Source organism: Triticum aestivum, chromosome 1D, assembly GCF_018294505.1.
Source record: "Triticum aestivum cultivar Chinese Spring chromosome 1D, IWGSC CS RefSeq v2.1, whole genome shotgun sequence".
In the NCBI taxonomy this organism is placed as follows: domain Eukaryota; kingdom Viridiplantae; phylum Streptophyta; class Magnoliopsida; order Poales; family Poaceae; genus Triticum; species Triticum aestivum.
In genome coordinates this window covers 85,401,647-85,410,090 of record NC_057796.1, presented here as the reverse complement: position 1 = coordinate 85,410,090, position 8,444 = coordinate 85,401,647, and the positions used below count along the sequence as shown (strand labels likewise).

At 42.5% G+C, this 8,444-nt stretch overlaps 1 long non-coding RNA gene across 5 annotated transcripts; it reads right to left on the bottom strand.

Annotated features, from left to right (window-relative positions):
* Nucleotides 1-2,361: 2,361 nt before the first annotated feature.
* Nucleotides 2,362-5,532, bottom strand: LOC123180485 (uncharacterized). Of its 5 annotated transcripts, none has more exons than XR_006491067.1 (3): nt 3,650-5,532; nt 3,080-3,506; nt 2,362-2,956 (listed from the first exon to the last, which is right to left on the bottom strand). It is a non-coding gene; the product is annotated as an uncharacterized lncRNA (long non-coding RNA). The 5 variants fall into 5 exon arrangements; XR_006491068.1 differs by having other exon boundaries at nt 2,362-3,131; nt 3,194-3,506; XR_006491065.1 differs by having other exon boundaries at nt 3,379-3,506.
* Nucleotides 5,533-8,444: the final 2,912 nt, after the last annotated feature.

Here is an 8,444-nt window from a genome sequence, read left to right as displayed (position 1 = left end):
AAGAGTAATTTGGAAAATCGTAAAATTACGCAAACCGAACAGCCAAGTTAGTATTTTCGATGTCATTTCTAAACGACTAATCCAATTGAGGCAAATGATATGGCGTTGGAAAGCTTATGAAAATGCACTACTTTCTCTTGTTGAAAGTTTTTTTCTAATTTTGAACGGTTTAAAAGTAATTTAGAAAACGGTACAAGTTCCACCGAGTTCGAATTTTCGAGCTAATTTTTTAACCGTACGTCCGAATGCAGCAAACGATATGGCGTTGGAAAGCATAAGGAAATGCGAAACTGTTTGGTATATATTGTTTCTCCCAATTCCTTACGATTTTAAGTCAATTTTAAAAATGGCTAAAAACATATTTTCGCCGTAATTTTTACAAACTTTATCGGATTGGGGCATCGCTGAAAAGCTATGGAAAATGCGAAACTTTTTCATGTTGATGGTTTTCTCTGATTCCTAGCTGTTTTCAAGTAATTTCGAAAATGGCAAGATCATTCATTCTGCCTTTATTGCGAAACAGATTCTTCGAAAATACAACGCATGAAGAACTTGAAGTTCTCGGCATGTCTACTTGAACTTCACTCTATTTTTTCACGTGCTTTTTTTGCTCGTAGCTCTCCATCCACTCACTGGAATTGCACAAGTGATATATCGATGGAAAGCTGCTGTAAACACGCAACTTTCCCGTGTTGATCATTTTTTCATACTCGCGACGATTTTAAAAGTTTTACAACTGAAATTCATTCAGTGTAGTAGTGGAACTTCTGGCTGTTTTCACGTTGAACTTCTGTGACGTATTTTCATTTATAATTTTCTCATCCATTCGTCAATGTTACACAAATGATATTCCTTTTGTACAAACCTCTTTCACAATAATTTTTTAAATTTTCTCCGACTGAGGACTTGAACTTACACAAATGATATTCTTGCCATTTTAAAATAAATTAGAAAATGACGAGATCATGATTCATGCCTTCATCGCGAATGGAAATGCACTGTGTGAAGTAGTTGAACTTCTCGGGCATGTCTGTTTGAACTTCACTTTGTTTTTGATGTGCTGTTATTTGACGTGCTGTTTTTTGCACTGCGTGAAGTAGTTGAACTTCTGGGGCATGTCTGTTTGAACTTCACTTTGTTTCACTTTACTGTATTTTTCTTATATGAAATACACACAATGTAGTACGTGAACTTCCGGTTTTTATCACTTTGAACTTCTCTCTGGTTTGAGAGAATTATTTTAGAACACAAAAAATAACATATTTTTTATGTATTTTGGACATCTAAATACACGGTGAACCTCTCTCACAAGAATTTTTTGAACTTTTCCTCGCCGAGCACTTGAACTTCCAGCAACCATTTTTTCGTTTATGAGTTGTTTTTTACAGTGCAAAAAATGGTGTTGTGTTTTTTATTTTTTGAACAGGTAAATCCTAGGTTTTAATAAACTCCGAACTTCTCTGTTATTTCAATTTGAACTTCACCTTTTTTATATTTTGAGTAAAGAATTGTATTTGATTTTTATACGGAAAAAATAAAACATGGAAATACAAGGTGAACCTTTCTCGCAAGAATTTTTGAACTTCTCCGGAAAGAGCACTTGAACTTCTTTCAACAAACCTTTTAAACTTTTATTTTTCTATACTTTTATTCTCACCTGAAATGCATTCCTTACAGTACTTGAACTTCTCGTTGTTTTTACTATGAACTTCTGTCGCATTTTTGTGTATACGTCAAATTACACGCAATTGAAGGTCGGGCATAATTTTTTGCCATTTGTAAAACATGTAATTGGAGGTCGGACGTCCCGCAATATAAATTCTGAACCGTGCACGGAGGTGCATGTGAACTTTTTGCAACAAATCTGAGTTTTTTTATATATTTTGAACTTCTCTGTTATTTTAATTTCAACTTCTTAGTTTTATTCTTCAGGAAAAAATAAGGGTTTAAATAAGCATCAAACATTTCTTTTAAATTGAAGTTCCGAAAGGAAACCATTTGAGTTTTCCGTATACATTTAACTACTTTGTTATTTTAATTAGAACTTCTTGATTTTCTTTCTTTACTAATAAATAAAATTTGAGTTTTTATAGATATTGAACTGCTCTATTTTTGTAATTTGGACTCTTGATATTGTAATAAACATTGAACCGCTCCGCTATTTGAATTGAACTTCTAGTTTTTTTAGAAACGGGTAAAATCAGTTTTCTCGTATTTTAACTGGAAGAATTAGGACTCTAAAACAAACATAACTGGCTAGAAGATAGGTTTTGGAAGTATAGCTGACTGGTGACAAAGGAAATGGTACCTAGGGGCTTTTCACGGATGGCAAATCTAACCAATAGAATATAAATTTCTCTATAAAAAGACCAACATAATATATATTTCTAGTCTGTCGTAACTGAACGTTAACATTTTAATTTACATTTTCCAAAATCAGTGGTGTTACTAGTTGTCCTAGATGACACGGTGACACAACCAACATACTCACTAATAAGGCACATTAACATTTCCCATGCATGTATATTTCGTTCACTCAAACCCATGAGCAAAGCAACCTATGTAACGCTTCACACTCTTACTTCTAGCTCACATAAACATGACCTGCCGCCTGGCGAACCACCACTGGGCCATGCCAAAAGCAGCGAGTGTGCAGCCAGTTCCTGCCCCCCGCTACTTCCCTGGAGCGCAGTGTGAGGCGCTCGTATGCATCAAGCGCGCCCAGCAAACACATTGATCATGGAGTACATCTTTACTGACGGTGATGGCGACCATGGTCGATGGAAGAAGGACGAGTGGCACGATCTTAAGGAGCCGTCCTACTGGTGTAGCACAATGCGGACTGCAGCAACCCCATTTCATATGGCCGGGAGGTAGCACCAGCAGTGGTCGTGGGAGACGTGGCAGAAGGGGTGGTCGCAACGGGAGAAGGATGGTGCGGGGAGGTCGTCCGAGTCTGCACATAGCAAAGAAATGTTCAGAGAAGCTTTGCAACTTACTATATGCATGATTGAGATAAAAATGTTCTAGTCTGATACTTCACAACTTCCAAATCAAAGCAGAGTTTTTGCTGCAACACCTCATGGAAAATCACAAGATCCTAGATCCCATGTCTTCTTTCTTTATCATCCCTGAACTTCAGATTAGTACATTTTCATTTGTTCTAACATGTTGTACAAGCTTAAGATAGTACCTTAGAGAGTAGGAGAACAGCTAAGATAGGTGAGACACAGAGATGTTCTAACACACACATAGCACTGGAAGCGAGCAGCAGCATTCTTTTCATCAATTAAGGCATTGATGAAAACGATGGACAACACTTATTCGATAACCAATGATGTCAAGAGAGTGTCGGTGTTCCAGAAAATATAAACATACTTTTGACCTTCTCGAACAGTTTCTTTTGTCCTTCGGTCGTTTTTTCATTCCAACAAGTGAGCAAACTTGACAACAGTATATAATGCTCGTTTTTTTGCAGCTGAACAGACGCATCTGGCGAAGCCGACCTGCAACAATGGCCAGTTTTTTCATAGGATGAACACAAACAAATGTGATGCAACTAGCATTTTTTCTCCAGACATCCGAGTTCTGATGTAGACACAAATAGCAGTAGCTTCTGTAGGCCAAAGCGAATTGGCAAGACACTTACACACATCAGCTGGGTGTCGGGCGGTTTCAAGGAGTTGAGAGTGCTTGCACTAAAATACAAAACTACACAAAGCCATTTTCGCTGAGGCATTGACATGTGAAGTTCATCCAACAGTGCCATTGCTCCTCACTGATGGCTGCTTCGCCACTTCTACATCACCCTGCCTTTTTTAGCCCCTAGAAGTGTTCAGAGAGAAAATAGCTGTAGCCTGAAAATGACCAGGTGCACAAAAAAGTTCAGGGAGAATTAATAGCCATGGCCTGAAGACATAATCTCAACACATATAGATGAAAGTTCAGAGAAAAATACCATTGTTGGTCTCCTCTCTATCGGCAGTAGTAGAAATTCACAAATTAAAATAAGTCAAAATCTAGTTGTTCCGTAGCCTCCATATATAGCCCGTCATGGAGCTCATGCAGACGCATTCCAGACTATAGTTAGCAGTGAGAGGAGCTGCGGGAAGTGCCGAGTAGCACGCAGCCGGCGTCCCGCAAAGGATCTACGCGAGCGAGTGGATGACGAGGCACTGCACGCGCAGGCGAGGTTGGACTGCGCGACGGTCGCTATTGGACGGTGCAGGGGCCGCATCGGCACACTGGCAGCATCGACACCACTGATTAAAATCCAGATGAAAAGTAAGATCGTCCAACTCACTAATCATGTTTATTTAAGTTAAGGCATTCTCCAAGTTCGTGCCTGAGGCTATCTATCTCCAGGTCCACATCTAAGTAAGATCATGCAAATAGAGAAACTATGCTCTTCAAATCTCTTGTGACAATTACTTGCACAACGATTTCCCGTGGCAGCAATTAAAACAGTATTTTCTTTTGCATTAGTATGTAATCCCGACTAACCTGCCCAGACATTGATTGTTTGATGAGAAACTAGGTTGTAATTTTGATGATCAGTTCGCAAATGAGCTCCAATCTGTGCTTGTTAAATAAGGAATATACATGCTTAAGGGGGAAGGGTGCACGGTCCATGTTGGAGGTCAACTAACAATCTTAAGACTTCATGGCTCATGGGACAATTCAGTTTCAAACTATGACTTTTGCTTCTCTAGTTTGGTGTTAAAATCTCAAATCAAACAAGGATCGGGGAAGATTAAAGCAAAGGAAGATGCATATTCAGGAAGTGGACGCATTTTTGTATTAGCATTATAACTGAAAGACACCGATCTAATTAATCTTGCTGTCAAAATAGAGACAACGCTCTACTGTACGTGAACTTCTGCGGAACTTGAGCCTCACGGTGCAATGCTTGGAAATACAGATGTATAATTTTGGCCTACTAGATGCAGAGCAAGGGCAGGGGAAGAGGCGACCTTCACGGCTGTGATGCTGGTGGGTAGAGCGGTGCGACCTGCAGCAGCAAAAGTCCCTGAACTGCATCTGGATTTTTGGGCGGCGACCGGAGCAATGGGTGACTGGTGGCCTTCGCGGGTGGGTCAGGCAGTGGCCGTGTGCGGAAGCGAGGCCGGTGGGGAGGGGCGCGCGACATGTGGGAGAAGGTGGGGATCCTGGCGCTGGTGACGCACATCACCGGGAGGAGCACGGCCGTGGCGGAGGACGGCGGCGTGGGCGTCCGGTGGCGAGGCGATCCAGGCGACGCGCGGGGCCAGCGGGGAGGGGCGGCGCGAGGCTGGTGGGGTGGGGCTACGCGAGGCCGACGGGGGAGTGGCGGCCATGGTGGCCTTTGTGGTAGGCGGCGGCGGTAGCTAGGTCGGGGGGCGTCGGCGGGACGTGCATCGGCCGGCGGCGGGAGCAACGCCGGTGCCAGGGGGCTGGCAGCGGGAGCCGCGTCAGATCGGAGCCAGTGATGGGAGGTGGTCGTGGGGAATCGGGCAGAGGTGGTGCAGGAGTTGGATGGGGGTGGGAGGGATTTTTTTTATTTTTTTTTTTTGCGTTTTAGGAAATTCGGGAACACCTGGTCGCCTTATATAGAGCGTTCTAATCTTGGGATTAGAATAGTGCTACTCTATATATATTTATATGTCATCATAAGACCAACTCAACATTGTGAAGATAAACGCGAAGGCAAATCAATGTTGAAGACAAACCCAATGCGAAGATTATGCAAATGTGACCCAATTAAAACACTTCAAACAAGAGTTTGGTGGTGGCGTTACCCACCGTATAGGAAGTATTAGACGCAGACACGACGCACAATTATCGTAGCGCTCCGAAGTCAAATTCCGCGTTAATGTATTCACACTTAGTGTGTATGCCTTCATTGATTGAAAACATACGTTACATCGTGTGTTGCACATCTAAGTCATCAACATGCATAAGCGTTAGGATGTGTGTCCAATCACAGGACATTTGAGGATTCTAAGATATTTAGCTCATACCGCAACTTGCAAAACCTTTTCTCATCCAAGGGCTTTGTGAAGATATCTGCCAATTGCTCTTCAGTGTTAACGCGAATGATAACAATATCTTCCTTCATGACATGATCTCTGAGAAAGTGATGACGGATCTGAATGTGCTTTGTCTTCGAGTGCTGAACTGGGTTGTTGGCAATCTTGATGACGCTTTCATTGTCGCAGTAAAGTGACACGTGCTTCAGATGGATGCCATAGTCCTTGAGAGTTTGCTTCATCCATAGAAGCTGAGCACAGCAAGATCCAGCAGCAATGTATTCAGATTCAGCAGTGGAGAGAAATACGCAGTTCTGCTTCTTTGAAGACCAACAGACAAGAGATCGTCCAAGAAAGTGACATGTGCCTGATGTAGACTTGCGATCAACCTTGTCACCAACATAATCAGCATCTGAGAATCCAACTAGATCAAACTCTGAGCCCTTTGGATACCATAATCCTAGTGTTGGGGTGTAAGCCAAATATCGAAGAATTCGCTTCACTGCTAAGTGATGCGACTCCTTTGGTGTCGCTTGGAATCGGGCACACATGCAAACGCTAAGCATTATATCTGGCCTAGATGCACATAAATAGAGTAAGGAACCAATCATGGAGCGGTATACCTTTTGATCGAACTCTTTACCATTGTCGTCGGGACCCAATTGACCTTTGGTTGGCATTGGCGTCGTGTACCTTTGCAGTCTTGCATTCCAAACTTCTTCATGCAATCTTTGAGGTATTTCTCTTGAGATATGAAGATGGCGTTGCTTTGCTGAGGGATTTGAAGACCAAGGAAGAATTTCAGCTCACCCATCATGGACATCTGATATTGCTCTTGCATCATGTGTCCAAACTCATCACTGTATCTCTTGTCAGTGCAGCCGAAGATAATGTCATCCACATAGATCTGGCATACAAACAGTTCACCGTCGTATGTCTTCGTGAAGAGAGTGGGATCCAGGGAACCAGGTTTGAAGCCTTTGCTCTTCAGGAAGTCTTTGAGTGTGTCATACCAAGCGTGAGGGGCTTGTTTGAGGCCATACAGTGCCTTATTGAGCTTGTATACCATGTCAGGATGTTTTGGGACTTCAAAGCCAGGTGATTGTGCAACATACACTTCTTCTTCAATCTTGCCATTGAGAAAAGCACTCTTCACATCCATTTGGTACAGCAGGATGTTGTGATGGTTGGCATAGGCCAGCAGTATGCGAATGGCTTCAAGCCTAGCCACCGGAGCAAACGTTTCATCGAAGTCAATCCCTTCAACTTGAGTGTATCCTTGAGCAACGAGATGAGCCTTGTTTCTGACAACTTGACCATGCTCATCTTGTTTGTTGCGATAGATCCATTTGGTGCCTATGATATTGTGCTTGCGAGGATCAGGACGCTTGACGAGTTCCCATACATTGTTCAGCTCGAAGTATTGAAGCTCTTCTTGCATAGCTTGAATCCATTCTGGTTCCATGAAGGCTTCAACAACTTTCTTGGGTTCAGATATAAAGACAAATGCAAACTGCCCATAGAAATTTGCTAGTTGTGTTGCTCTTGAACGAGTGAGGGGACCAGGTGCATTGATGCTATCAATTATTTTCTCAATCTGAACTTCATTTGCAACATGAGGATGAACTGGACGAAGATTTTGCCCGTGCTGATCATTGTCTTCGTCTTCGGCATTGGCTTTAGGCTGAGCAGTATCTTCAGGTTGACTTGATGCAGAAATGATAAGTTCCTCTTCAGCCTGTGACTCTGAAGGTATGATTTCTCCAGTACCCATAAGCTTGATGGATTCACTAGGTGGGACTTCATCTAGCACATTTGGCAGGTGCTCTCTTTGCGAGCCGTTAGTCTCATCGAACCGCACATCCACAATTTCAACCACTTTATAGTGAAAGAGGTTGAAGACTCTGTAGGATTGCGAATCCTTTCCGTAGCCAAGCATAAAACCTTCATGTGCTTTCGGTGCAAATTTTGAAGTGTGATGTGGATCCTTATCCAGCACCTAGCACCAAATACTCTGAAGTAACTGACATTTGGCTTCTTACCAGTTAGGAGCTCATAGGATGTCTTCTTTTGAAGCTTATGAAGGTAAACACGGTTGATGATGTGGCATGTAGTATAAATAGCTTCAGGCCAGAACTTCCTTGGAGTATTGTACTCATCAAGCATCGTCCAAGCCATCTCAATGAGTGTTCTGTTCTTGCGCTCCACGATGCCATTCTGCTGAGGTGTGTATGGAGCTGAGAACTCATGAGTGATGCCCAATGTATCAAGATAAGTGTCGAGGCCGGTGTTTTTGAACTCTATGCCGTTGTCACTTCTGATGTGCTTGATCTTGATGCCATAGTTCGTCATGGCACGATTGGCGAATCGTCCGAAGACATCCTGCACTTCATTCTTGTAAAGGATTATATGCACCCATGTGTATCTTGAATAATC